The 13687-nt window shown below is 34.6% G+C and overlaps 1 protein-coding gene across 1 annotated transcript in view; it reads right to left on the bottom strand.

Annotated features, from left to right (window-relative positions):
• LOC149551649 (uncharacterized) overlaps window positions 1-13687 on the bottom strand; it is a 107361-nt gene that overhangs the window by 12184 nt on the left and 81490 nt on the right. The window contains exon 3 of the transcript XR_016352786.1: window positions 8683-8753. The gene's annotated coding sequence lies outside the window, so the exon portion shown is untranslated. The remainder of the gene's footprint in view (window positions 1-8682; window positions 8754-13687) is intronic.

Raw genomic sequence — 13687 nt, forward strand, 5'->3', positions numbered from 1 at the left:
TTCATTCCTCTTGTGTATATCGTTTGCAAACCAATCTTGCTTTGTTCCTTGTGATTTCACCATTTTCATCTAACTTATTTAAATACCCACTTGGTGCCAATCACATTTTTGTCTTCTGGTCTTCGAAGTAGACTCCAAGTTTTGTTTTTCTCTATTTGCTCAATTTCTTCTTACATGGGTTTGCGCCAGTCATCATCTTCTAGTGCATCTTTTACTGTCTTGGCTTCTTTCTTACTGAGCAAACATGATCCACTCCCCCGTCTATTTCTTGTCATTAGTCTAGCATCTTTGTTTCGAATGATTTGATCAATAGGATGGTGTCTTCTAACATATTTGAAAATCTTGGCTCGGGTCTTGTTTTTTTCATTTTGTCTTTCAGCTTCAGAGTCACTATGTATATTTCTGTCAGGTATCTCAACATCTCTTTCATGTACACTAAGCTCAGAATTATAATGTTCAGTTTCTTCATTCTGTAACTCGGCACCTGAATGCAGCTTGGTTCCTAACTTCAATTCGGCATTCACTGACTATGACTTGGTAGTTATTGAAACTTGTTGTTGATTTCCAACTTCATTTTTAGTTTCTTCTTCAGCAGACATTCCTTCATAGTAGTTTACAAGTGATTTGTATTCTTCTGACCTTTTAATGGGTTCAACATCATGAACTTCAGTGTATTTATCAAAATTTACATTTACACTTTCCACAATTTTGTTAGTGTTAGTATTTAAACACTTGTATGCTTTACTTCTTGTGGAGTAGCCAAGCAATATACCTTCATCACTTTTTGCATCAAACTTACCATTTCTAACATCTTTAAGAATGTAACATTTGCTCCCAAATACCTTAAAGTATTTTACATTGGATGAGCATCCATACCATAAGTCAAAAGGTGCTGAATGAGTACCTTTCTTAATTTACACTCGGTTTAGGGTATAGACAACTGTGCTTACAGCTTCTCTCCAATATTTTAGATCAATATTCTTCTCCATCATAAGTGTTTTGGCACAGTCCATTATTGGCTTGTTTCTTCTTTCAGCAATTCCATTTTGTGGAGGGGTCCTAGGTGTAGATGTCTATCTTTTTATTCCTCTATTTCAAACTCGTTTGATGTGAATTCCCCTCCTTTGTTTGTTCTCAAACGTTTCAGACTTTTACCTGTTTCTTTCTCAACTCTTGCCAAGAACCATTTAAACATTTGAAAAGTATCTGACTTTTGCTTTAGAAACATGATTTTCATCATCCTAGAGTAATCATCTACAAATAGCATTATGTACTTGTCTCCCTTGTAGCTTTGTACTTCTATTGGTCCACACAAGTTAGTATGAACAATCTCTAGCATCTCTTTAGAGGTATAAGTTTTGGTTTTGAAGCTTGACTTGGTCATTTTACCTAGCTGACATTATTTTCATATAACATTATCAGGCTTTTTCAACTTGGACAATCCTCTAACTTTCTTCATGTTATTGATGCTAATCAAGTTTTCAAAGGTAACATGACATAACCTTTTATGCCATAGCCACACATCATCAAATTTCACATCAAGACAAGTAGCATCCTCTATATCAAGGTAAAATAGATTGCTTCTAGTTTGATCTCCTTTTCCTATCAATTTTCCATTTGTGTCATATATCTTGTTAGTCTTGTTTCCAAATTCAACTTTGCATCCCACATTGCTTAGTTGTAACACACTCAACAGATTATAATTCAATCCTTCAACATAGTAAGCATTGTCGCATGAGATCTTTTCTGTGAATTTAATGGAACCTTTTCCTTTTATCAGACATGGAACATCATTACCAAATCTTACACTATTTCTATCATAATAGTTTAAGGTAATAAACTTACTTTTATCTCGTGTCATGTAATGTGAGCATCCACTATCAATGATCCATCTATCATTTTTGTTTGCACAAGTCACAAGTGCAGTTGCCTTATCTTCATCAAAATCGTCCTTCATTGCAACATAAACTACTTCATCATCATGTTCATCATAATCATCCTCTTCAGCAATGTACCACTTCTTACCTTTGTCTTTGAAATCCTTGCTATCTTCATTTCTTCTACCTTTGTATTTGTCACTTCCTTTGTAGTTTTTCTTTTTTGGATATCTGGCAACAATATGAACAATCTCATTGCAATTAAAACAAATGATGGGTAACTTACCTTTGAACTTGCATTTTCCTTTGTGGAATCTTCTTGCCAATAATGCTTCTAGTTGTTCAACAGCTTCGTCATCAATATGACTATCACTAGACACATGTTTTATCTTTCTTTTCTTCTTCTACTTCCTCTCATTAGAATCTTTCAATAGCAACTTAGCCTTGAAAGCAGATTCAAGACTCTCTAGTTTGTAGTTGTCAAAATTGGATAGCTAAAAAGTAGTGAGTCTACCTACCAGACCTTCAAGAGTTAGATTATTTCATAGAATACATCTCAATTCTTGGATTGCAGATACTCTAATAGCATAAACAAGTAGTAGTGTTCTTAAGACTTTGCTTAAAATAGTATCATCTTCTATTTGACCAGTAGCTCCTCTTATTGCACTAACTACTTGTTTTATTCTAGCAACATATTGAGCAATGTTCTCACCCTCTTCCATTCTCATGTCATCAAATTTACCTCTGAGGCTCTCAAATTTGGCTCTTTGAAAATTTTTGTCTCCTCCATAAATGGTGTGCAGGGCATCCCACATTTTCTTTGCAGTATCACATCCTTTGATGTCATCAAATTCTGCATAGCTAAGGGCAGAGGCAATCTCCAACATCGCTTGATTGTGTTATTTCTTTGTCTTCATATCTTCAACAATAGAAACTCCAGTAGGATCAACATGTTCTACTGAGATGGTAGATTGTGCATGATCTCCTATTCCACCAAGATGTAGTCTCATTAGACTTTGCCATGCAGGAAGTTGTCTCTGTTAAGCTTGGGTAATTCTCTTTTGGACATCTCGATCTTTGTGCTTCTATTACCTTCAAACTAGTCTTCTTTAGCAGATGGCTCTAATATAATTTGTTAGAATTCTTTAGAATAATTGAGAGGGTGAATCAATTCTTCAAGGTCCAAATGTACAAATAAAACTTTTTTCACTTAGCTTAGTGAACCCATTAAACATTCATATCTATGCATGCATCCAAGCCTATCACTAAAACTTGCAGGTTATTGTTAAATAACTTGCAGCAATAAAAACATGAAACATAAAGATTTATCAACACACTTGACACAATGATTTAACGTGGAAACTCAATTTGGTAAAAACCACCAGTAACATGCCACTCATTTTCACTCTTGTGAATTGATGCCCTATGAATGGCCAACCTTATTAAAGGTTACAACACATTGTTAAATGTGACCCGGTTAAAGGATTTCAATCACCTAGTTAAAAGTGAGCTTTGTTAGAGGACTTTAGGTCATTTACTTGGAATGCCACCCTGTTAAAGGATTTTCAAATGACTGTTAAGTCAACCTTAGTCCAAATGATTTTACTCTAAACCGATACAATTGTTAGAGAGTAACAATAAAGCTTTGATCTGACACAACTCACCACTTCTCTTGCAGATTTTAGATCATTGTTTAGTCCTCAATCTTGCTTGGCTTTCATACTTTTCAGTTCTGACAGCTTGTTCACCCTTCAAGCATATATCTCCTTAAGCCCTCTTGTTCAGTACGCCAATGCAATCTCCTATTTGGTCTCTTGACAAAGCAGAGTCCTTGACTTCATGTCTTCCTTCTTTCCTTTGTTCTTTCCTTGTCTTTGTGACCTTCTCTTTTCTCCTTTCTTCCCCCCTTTTTTTGCTTCATGACTAAACATTCCTATCAACAAGAAATTAAGATACTTTGTCATTTTCCATCGTCCATTTTAGGGTTTGGACTGATTAGGTAGGATACAATGTATCTACCTCATATTCCATCTTTATTCTAGAAACTTCTCCTATAATCCATTTGAATTCACCTAGAAACGGTTTACCTCAAATTCTATACTACCAGCTCATCATCCTTATCTTCCACCTGGTTCACAAACTTTAAGAAAATAAACTTATCGGTTTAGATTTGGCAAATCTTTGACTTTTCTAATAATGTAGTAACTCGATATTATCAATCTTCTAAAGATCGGCACATATTGGGTTGCTCGACATCAACTGTGAGTTCACTAGCCATCAACTATGGTTTACTAATGCTCGACACATACTGTGTTGCTCGACATCAACTGTTTTACTTAGCACACACTAGAATTTGTTTTTACTCGACTCTAACTAATTTTTTGCTCATCTTGTACTAACCTTGCTCGACACCTACTATCAACTTGGTCAAGCTTTGTAGATAGTCTTTGTATAACTTGTTCTTCTAAAGTTTATAAGTGTAGCCATCATTTGTAACATTAAGTAGATTATCAATACATCATTTCACCATTGTCTTAACTGATCCTTGTACTTCATTACAAAACCATAACTTAACCTTTCCTCTAGGTGTTATTCTTACATCTTATTGATTAAATCCTCTTCATCAATCAACTAAGTGATAATACTTGGATCTTATAAGCAATTGTTTTACCAGCAAATAATAGGTTTGACATCAGTGACAAAACAATGATTGAAACACATTTTTTGCTTCAACAATCTCCCTCTTTTAATAATCTCTTTCAGCAATGATCTTTTCAATCATATCTCTATAATATCCCTCTTTGACATTGATGGCAAACCAAACTGATAAACTAAGTCACCTAATTGGTAAAATACTTTGTTTGACCAAACTGACTAATTTAAAATAGTATGACAACACCAAAAGGTAAACTTGTATCAAAATTTCTCCCTCTATCAACATCTTCTATTAGGTTACAAAATTCTTTCTTATGACTTCCTCTAAGTTTCTTCTTGTAACTCCCTCTTACTACGTAGATTAAGAGTTCTCCAGCAATTAACTCCCTCTAAGATAGCAATCTCTTGATTTTTTCTTTTCTTTTGATCAACATAATAGCTCTTTCTCCCTTTGATGATGTATCAGTTCAATGCTCTTTCTCCCTCTTTCACAACAATGCCAAAGACATATCATCTTTTCATCTCAATATGCAGATACAAAATTTTGCAATATCTTCAGTTTCTCCCTTTGTCACTTGGCTTGTGACTGTTTTGGAGTTTCAACATTTTGATTACTTCAGGCAGCACCTAAAGTAAGATCCTCTGCATAAATTTGTGTCATTTGGCAATCAATTTGTTTGATGTAGGGAAATTCTCATGTGACTTAGATAGCCTTTGATAGGAGTATCACCCTTGACTTACCTCTTAGATATTCATGTGCATCTTTAGGTAATGGTTTTGTGAAGATATCAACAATTTGTTCCTTTGAGTTTACATACTACATCTTCACTTCTTTGTCTTGAACTAGCTCTCTCAAGTAATGATACTTGAGTGCAATGTGCTTTGTCTTAGTGTGCATCATTGGATTCTTTGATATATTGATGGCACTAGTATTGTCACAATAAAGTATCACTGGTTTAGTTATTTCTTCCCTCATTCCTTTAAGTAGCTATTTGATCCATACAATGCTTGTGCAGTTTGTAGCAAAAATAACATATTCAGCTTCAGCTGTAGATTGTGAAGTACAACTTTGTTTCTTGCGATTCCATGTAATTAATCTCTCGCCTAAGAAAATTTATCCTCCACTGGTGCTCTTTCTATCATCTAGGTTACCAGCCCAGTCAACATCAGTGTAGGCTCTCAAATCAAACTTTTCATTCTTCTTGTAGTATAGGTCAAAATCTTTTATTCCTTTCAAGTATCTCATTATTCTTTTCACTGCCATTAAATGATTTTCTCTGGGATTTGTAGAGAATTTTGCAACTATCCCAACTGATAATGCAATATCAGGTCTGCTATGTATAGTATATTGTAGCTTGCCAATCATTGACCTGTACAGTGTTTGATTCACTCAAGCAGAATCATCATTCTTTGATAGTTTGTGTGCTATTATCATAGGTGTACTTACTAGTTTTGAATCCTCCAATCCACATATTTTTAATATTTCCTTGATGTACTTTGGCTGGATGATAAATATACCGTAATTCAGTTGATATACTTGTAGTCCCACAAAGAATTTGATCTCTCCAAACATTGACATTTCAAATTCATGTTTCATCTGATAAACAAAATCCTTGCATAAAGCATCTTGTCCTCCAAATATTATATCATCAACAAAGATTTCAGATAACAGAATACGTTTACCTTTTTCTGTCTTTATGTGCATATTGTTGTTATCATCAGTTCTTTCAAATCCTATTTTCACAACATACTTATGAATTCTTTCATACCGTGCTCTTGGTGCTTGTTTCAAACCATAAAGAGCTTTGTGCAGTTTACATACCATATCCTTGTTGTTGCCATCAACAAATCCTTCTGCCTGTTCCATGTAGACTTCTTCTTCTAGTATGCCATTCAGAAATGCAGACTTAATATCCATATGATAAACTTTGAATCCTTTGTAGCCTACATATGCAAGTAGGGTTCTTACTCCTTCCAATCTTTCAATAGGGGCAAATGTCTCCCTGTAGTCAATTCCTTCCTCTTGTGCATATCCTTTGCAAACTAGTCTTGCTTTGTTCCTTGTGATTTCACCATTTTCATCTAACTTATTTCTAAATACCCACTTGGTGCCAATCACATTTTTGTCTTCTGGTCTTCGAAGTAGACTCCAAGTTTTATTTTTCTCTATCTGCTCAATCTCTTCTTCCATGGCTTTGCACCAATCATTATCTTCTAGTGCATCTTTTACTATCTTGGGTTCTTTCTTGCTCAAAAAACATGATTCACTCCTCAGTCTATTTCTTATTATTGGTCTAGCATCTTTGTTTCCAATGATTTGATTAGCAAGATGGTGTCTTCTAAGATATTTTAAAAATCTTGGCCAAGCTCTTATTTTTTTCATTTTTTCATTTACCTTTAGAGTCACTATGTATATTTCTGTTAGGTATCTCAACATCTCTTTCATGTACACTAACCTTAGAATTAGAATGTGTAGTTTCTTCATTCTGTAACTCGGAACTCAAATGCAACTCGGTTCCTGAATTCAATTTGGCATTCACTGATTGTGACTCAACAATTACTGAAACTTGCTGTAGATTTCCAACTTGATTTTTAGTTTCTTCTTCAACAGACATTCCTTTATAGAAGTAGAAAAATGATTTGTTTTCTTCTGACCTTTTAATGGGTTCAGCATCATGAACTTCTATGTATTCATCAAAATTTATATTTGCACTTTCCACAATTTTGTTAGTGTTAGTATTTAAACACTTCTATGCTTTACTTCTTGTGGAGTAGCCAAGGAATATACCTTCATCACTTTTTGCATCAAACTTACCATTTCTAACATCTTTAAGAATTGAATGTTTGCTCCCAAATACTTTAAAATATTTTACATTGGGTGAGTATTCATACCATAATTCAAAAGGTGTTGAATGAGTACCTTTCTTGATTTGCACTTGGTTCAAGGTATAGACAGTTGTGCTTATAGCTTCTCTCCAATATTTTAGAGAAACATTCTTCTCCATCATAAGTGTTCTAGCACAATCCATTATTGACCTGTTTCTTCTTTCAAGAATTCCATTTTGTGGAGGGGTCCTAGGTGCAGATGTTTGTCTTTTGATTCCTCTATCATTACAAAACATTTCAAACTCGTTTGATGTGAATTGCCCTTCTCTATTTGATCTCAAACATTTCAGACTTTTAACTGTTTCTTTCTCAACTCTTTCCAAGAACCATTTAAACATTTAAAAAGTATCTGACTTTTTCATTAGAAACATGATTGTCATCATCGTAGAGCAATCATCTACAAATAACATTATGTACGTGTCTCCCTTGTAGCTTTGTACTTCTATTGATCCACACAAGTTAGTATGAACAATCTCTAGTATCTCTTTAGAGGTATAAGTTTTTCTTTTGAAACTTGACTTAGTCATTTTACCTAGCTGACATTATTTGCATATCACATTATCAGGCTTTTTCAGTCATGTCATGTGATATAATTCATGGTTATAAGAATCAACCGCCTCTGATTCTTGTTGTTCTAGACTATTCAAGAAGTTTTGAATTGTTCCTTTGCGAAGGTTAGTTGATGTATATTAATTCTCAAGTAGGAGTTGTAAGGAATCAAATAGACAGTCCCTAACTTTATATGTAAATGTTGGAATTCTAGGCGATCCTTGTTGCCTAAGTGCATTGTCAATGTTAAAGAACAACTTTGAGCTTTCGTTTTGATAATTCTCCACATCTACAATTTCAACGTTTTCTATTTTCTTTTTTTCCAGTGCCACCATCTTATTTAGTTATTTGGGCTATGTTCATAGAATTTAACTATGACTATTATTTTAAGGAAAAAAGAACACTATGTTGCGTATAAAAAAAGTGATGACATGCTATTTTTTAATTTGACAACAAAAAACAAAATTCTCACCCTTTTCTATAATTAAAACTTCATGCAATGGCCTAAATTTTCAAATTGGACTTATAAAATTAGTTTGTAGTGAGGTGATCATGAAATCTACTTCTTTTTTTCCAAATGAAGGAACAAAATTACAAGAAGAAAAACCTCAAACAAAAAGCAATGTTACGTTGTAAATATACCTTACAATATTATTAATATATAAACATAATAGAAGAGAGTGAGTAACAATAGCTTTTTCATCAATAATTTTACCTAGATGAAGAAGCTTTTGCTCATACAATCCCTGGGACAATTTATCCACTTCAGTTGATTGCACCAAAACACTGAGAGAGAATGGAATAGCATATGAGAAACTATGTAGAGAAAGAAAAGCACAAGTAAATGTCAGAATAAAATATTTGCAGAATCATGATGTTTTAAATTTAATATGTCATATCCAGATAAATGCCTACTGATGTTGTAATAAAAAATGTATGAATTGAAGTGTTGGCTATTATTACAGTCTTGGGTTTAAAGGAGAATTTGATGTGTAATTAAAGAAGTATCTTAACTCTGCAAATTTTGTAGTTTGAAGTCAATGTTTTCTAGAGATTTGCTAAAATGCACAGAATGGTTTGTAATATATCTATTTTTAACCCAATGAAAAGATAGGTTATTAAATTAATATTGTTTCTCTTAATATGTCTCTGTCTCTGTCTCTAGTAACTTTCTTAAGGATATATCAAGGTAGATTTAAAGTGATATCATCATCATAACCTCTAAAGAGATTAGATCAATCACAAATATAGCATGTTAACCCAAAGTCTATGCATCTGATATTGAAATATAAGAGTTTGAATGCCTATCATATGGAGGAAGGAAGATTTTGAAAAAATTGCGGTGTAAGACCACTACCTTAAAGACTGCATCTAGAATACTAAAATTCCAAAGCAAATGAAAGAAATTACATGGCTATTGTACATATTTTCTTGTGAAATACCAATTCTTTTGAAATTGGCATGAAACAATACTAAATTTGAAACAATCATTCCAAATATGGTCCCAGGGATCAGAAATTATGAGCTTCCGCCAACAATTCAAACTGAAATGTTATACCTAAGATTTTTTCAAATGTCCATGAACTGCGGATCATTGTAAACATCAAGAAGAGGATTTTACAAGGAGATAGAGTACCTCTCTGTAAAAAGCATTCCAATGTAGAACATAGGATACAAATTATTACCATCAGTCTTAGACCACCCTCGTATTTCGACTGCGCATTTTTTTCACCTCCCTCAGAGAACCCAAACAATTTCAAGCAAGAGTTTAGGACTCCCAACTTCAAAAAATAGTTTTTGGGTATTGAAAAGGAGAAATTGGGCCTCTTTAATTTGCTTCAAAAACCATACTATTTGCCATTGTGTACTGAGCGAGTTCTCCATAGTTTGAATTTAATGTCAGTTTTTCAAGTTTCATCTTTTTCATCAGGGCATGAAATTGTTCATTTTGAAGTTGAGGTAGACACTTAGCCAGTATGCTATATTTTGTACATTCTCTCTTCCATAATTCAATATTTCTCATGCTTGAAAGCTTAAAAAACATTTTTGATAAGTTGAAACACTCTGGCCTCACGCCTGAAAACAAAATTATATTTTTGTTCGAAAGGGTGCAAAAATCTCGCCCTCCAGATCTCAATGGCTTCACTCGTGAAATCTTGTTTTGAGCTCAAGAATCTAAATAGACCTAAAATCTCGATTATTTATAAAGCTATATAAAATGTTACTACTTTGGAGCCCACAAACATTCAACTCTCAAATTCAATAAAAAACTACAAGTCCTCATGTTTCTCAACAAACCAATCAAAGAAATAGATACAAACTCTTAGGTGGCACTATTTAGAATAGTATGCTTCGAGATGTGTATATATTTTTCTTTCACTAAATTTAACTCCGCAACATTTTAATTAGCAACTTCAGAAGAGCCGCAATTTCAACACAAAGCATAAATTTCTCAAATTCCACAAAACATACACATCGGTAATTAAAAAGAACCCCAAAAAAAATAAACATAAAAATACAGCCACAAGACAACAACTAATGATGCTAATATGCCATTGACATCATTTCTTGAGCTCCCAACCATCATTAACATGAAAAAAATAGTCCACAACTAAATTTTAGTCTACTGAAACTAAAACTAAAACTTAATTCCACAAAAATCAAATACACGAAATTGGTTCCTCAATTTGCACAAAAAACATAAAATGCCTCATTTTTTGCAAAACAATTATAAGCTAGATTTCCACACAAAAAACACCCATTTGCGATAGAGCAAAAACAAATAACATGGACTGCAGCCTAAGTACCGAAGATGTGGTGGATAGTCCAACCATGCGTAAAACATCTTTGCAAATCCCAGTGACAGGTCCACTGTGAAAATCCATGGTTTAAAAACCTTGCAACAACCCGTATTCCCAGTCTATTTTCATGACGATTGGTGAAGCTCGACGAATATTCTGCAAGTTTATCCAACTTTAGCTTTAGGATGACATACTAGTTGGTTGCACCTTCCTTGCCTTCAAACCTTTCATACCATGCTTATGAAATTTCCATGAAACTTCATAATGCAATTTTTTCTGCATACAAAATGAGAACTCACAATAATCATGGCCTGCCAGACAACAAAATAATTGAGACAAGCAGAGCGAGGCGGTGGACACGGAAAATGATTAACAAAACAAGATAATTCTCTAGATAAAGTTCTCCATTAATGTCAAATTTAATGCTTATGGCGGTGGACAAGAAAAATGATTTAAAAAACCAAACAATTCTCTACATAAAGTTCTCCATTAATGTAACATTTAATGCCAAAAGTGTAAAACAATTGTTAGACTTTTAGATTTTCTCTCTAATTTCTCCTTGCCTTTTTTGATGGCTACCAATAAAAGTTCAAATAATTAGTTATTTTCTAATTTGAAAAATGTATAAAAATAATAAACTAGCTAAAAAACCTTGGCAATAGATTAATTGAAATGTCCCTTTTCTGATTTTTCATGATATTTTCAACCTCTAATCAGATCTTTAAAATCAAACAGCTAATATCCCAAAGATCCACCAAATTCCTCAAGAAACCCCAAATCGGGTATGTTGAAAATAGTGCTAAAAGCTTCACAACTTCACAAATTATTAATGAATCTGAAAATGGAAATTTTTATAGAACTTTCAGCAGCATAACAGCCTACAAATTGACATTTCCAGATCCGTATAGCCTTTACACAACAGCTCAAAAATGTAGGACCAAAACTATGCTCATCGGGCTCCCGAAATAGCACAAAATATGCCCGGAAACACCACAAGAACACTAATAATCTATCTCAGAAGTTTAATCACGTCCCAATATATATATTCAGCTCTACTTTAACAGCTTAAAGTCTAAAATACAGCAGCAACCAAAACTGATATGAAATACTCAACCGGAAACACCAAACTCTTACAAAAATACACCCGGAAACTCACAAATCTGCACTGTTCAGCACAAAGGCAAACTCTGTATGAGCATGCACATGGAATGGCTTCAAACTCCCATCCTTAGCCTTCCTGGAAACCTGCAAACTCCCGTTCTTGGGTCTCCCTGGAAACCTGCAAACTCCCGTTCTTGGGTCTCCTTCTCCACAGGTTTGGCAGCCTCTGAAGAATAACAAAGAATGAGCGAAAATCAAGTCTGGAATGAGCCCAAAATGCCTCCAAACCCCTTAAAAGAGGGCATAAATGTAACTCACGTCCAAGAGAGGTTAATGAAACTTATTTTTATAATAATTTTCATTTATTAGTCCAACGGTTTCCAAAGATTAACCCCCTTTTTCCGAAACTTCACTTTCTTGGGCCCGCCTGCCTTAGCAAAGATTTTCTTTTTAAATTATTTGAAAATGGGACATGACAAGTCCTCCCCTCCCAATCATTGCTTGTCCTCAAGCAATGGCTGAACAATAAACCAATCAATCCACCTGGATCCCAAATGTAGTCATGAACTATACTACTAACAATTAACACAGGCTCCTGTAATATCCTCTGCAATATGACCAAGAGGAATCCATAATCAAATTGACAATTATAGCTCAACCAAACTCCGAAATCACCACTACCACAATCAAAAACCCATGAGGCACAAACTCTTAGAACATCAGAACCCAAGTAAAGTGGACAAATCAAACTACCAACACAGTAAATACCATCAACGCATCCCACTGGCCTATATGGAATGTACAATCCAACTCTGCAATAATGGTGAACCCTCTCGAATGAAACTGTACCAAGTATGGAGAATCCACACACTGTACAACTCCTGTAGTCAACACAACTCTGCAAATCATCGGCTACTATCTCATAACCATAACTCCCATACACTGATGATGGTGAGAAGACATTACAAGATAAAGAGTAGGAAATGGAATCCAAACCAAATTTGTCTGCCATCAACTCCTTAGCACAAGGATCAAATGCTAACTGATGTACATACCCTGAAATATAATGTTGATAAAAAAACCCAACCTCAGTCAACAGCTCACCATGAAGAAGTGATACAACCCACTGTGACTGATCACCAGCTAAGTCAAGAGATGTCATAGCCAAAGGAGTAGAATCAATAACAACACCTGCTAAAGCATCACTCCAAAATTCCTGCTCTAAGTCATGTATTATCAACCTATCAATTGCAGGACCTATCACCATGTCATGCCCATCACAACTCTCATCCCGAGGCATCAAACTATCCCATAACTGATGATAAGCACTAGGAACCAAAGTACATCTCTGTATCATCATCTCATCAACATGGTCATCAAAGGTAGATAGATGAGCATACCTCATAGTGTAATGCCGATAGAATGCACCAATCTCAGTCAGTGGCTCAGACTGCAATCCAGATGTAACTAACTGCAATCGATCATTAACCAAGTTGGAACTGACTACTACCTCTAAAGACATTACGAAGGGAGTAGTATTACTAGTAGGAACCATGCCAACTATCAGCTCACCAACGTCACACATGGTCTTTGATACAACATCTCTAGTCTTCGTGCCATTAGTACTAGAGGTCACCACCATGTCAGGCACACCACAAAAATCTGCTACAGCACCCAACTCAATTGAACCTGACTCTAGCGGGAATGAACCTGATATGCCAATGTTAGTATCAAGGATGGATGCATCCCCATCTCCACTGTCTCTAACAATCTCGGCCATGGACATCCTCGGATCACCAAACACCATAGCTTGTGACT

The sequence above is a fragment of the Cupressus sempervirens genome, chromosome 6, assembly GCF_028749045.1.
Source record: "Cupressus sempervirens isolate cs-2001-9-10 chromosome 6, ASM2874904v1, whole genome shotgun sequence".
Taxonomy (NCBI): Eukaryota; Viridiplantae; Streptophyta; class Pinopsida; order Cupressales; family Cupressaceae; genus Cupressus; species Cupressus sempervirens.